General features: G+C 29.7%; 1 protein-coding gene across 4 annotated transcripts in view; it reads left to right on the top strand.

The window, feature by feature from the left end:
* The window catches only part of LOC102674034 (zinc finger protein 423), a 90588-nt gene that overhangs the window by 74053 nt on the left and 15467 nt on the right, over positions 1–1068 (top strand). The window lies entirely within an intron of this gene.

The following is a 1068-nucleotide window of genomic DNA, read 5'->3' as shown; positions in this document are numbered from 1 at the left end:
ATATCTTTTCATTTATTCGACTACGCGGTTTTTCTTTTTTTTTTTTTTTTTCTTTCTTCAACGCGAACGTATTTCAATCGCTTACCCTTCGTTTCATACGTCTCCTCAATTTCAATCTGATCCGGTAATTGATGGTTAAGTTCCTCGCTATTAAAAGTCTTTCACGATGATATAATATCATCGACTGTCTAATAGAATTATCCGAAAGCTTCGCAGTTGGAGAAGCATATTTAACGCTGTCCAATTTAAAACTCGGAGATGGGCATCATAGATCACAATTATCAAGTTTACGCTTGTCAGAATGTATTAATATACATCGTCGTAAAAATTTTATATATTAAATTTTAGACGTAGATATTTTAAATTGATCCAGTAACAAATTTAAGAGAATTATTAATCGAAGGTGGGAATAATAAATTAAGAAATCCTTCCATTTTATCGATTATTATTATGTAATTATCCTGAAACTATCTATCACCAAAATATTCAAATTTCATCTAACTGATTGATCAACCTATTCAAATTTCAAACATCTTCAAAATCTCTAAATCTCTAAATTATCTACTATCAAAACCCTAAAAAAGTCCCTAAATGATTCGATCGATCGTCAAAATCTCTAATTACTTAATTTCCTCGAAACATTCATAAAATTCATATCCTTAACAATCATCAAAAATACGAATCCAATATTAAGAAATTATGCTCAACATAAATTCATCCACTGCCAAAATCCCCCAAAAATAACCCTAAACGATTCGATCGATCGTCAAAATCTCTAATTACTTAATTTCCTCGAAACATTCATAAAATTCATATCCTTAACAATCATCAAAAATATGAATCCAGCTCAAGAAATTACGCTCAACATAAATTATCCACTGCCAAAATCCCCTAAAAATAACCCTAAACGATTCGATCGATCGTCAAAATCTCTAATTACCTAATTTCCTCGAAATATTCAAAAATTTTATATCCTGATCTCCTAACAATCATCAAAAATACGAATCCAATATTAAGAAATCATGCTCAATATAAATTATCCACTGTCAAAATCCCCCAAAAATAACT

The sequence above is a fragment of the Apis dorsata genome, unplaced genomic scaffold (assembly GCF_000469605.1).
Source record: "Apis dorsata unplaced genomic scaffold, Apis dorsata 1.3 scaffold_269, whole genome shotgun sequence".
NCBI lineage: Eukaryota > Metazoa > Arthropoda > Insecta > Hymenoptera > Apidae > Apis > Apis dorsata.
The sequence above is the reverse complement of the archived record's forward strand: the minus strand, read 5'-3'. Positions and strand labels throughout refer to the sequence as shown.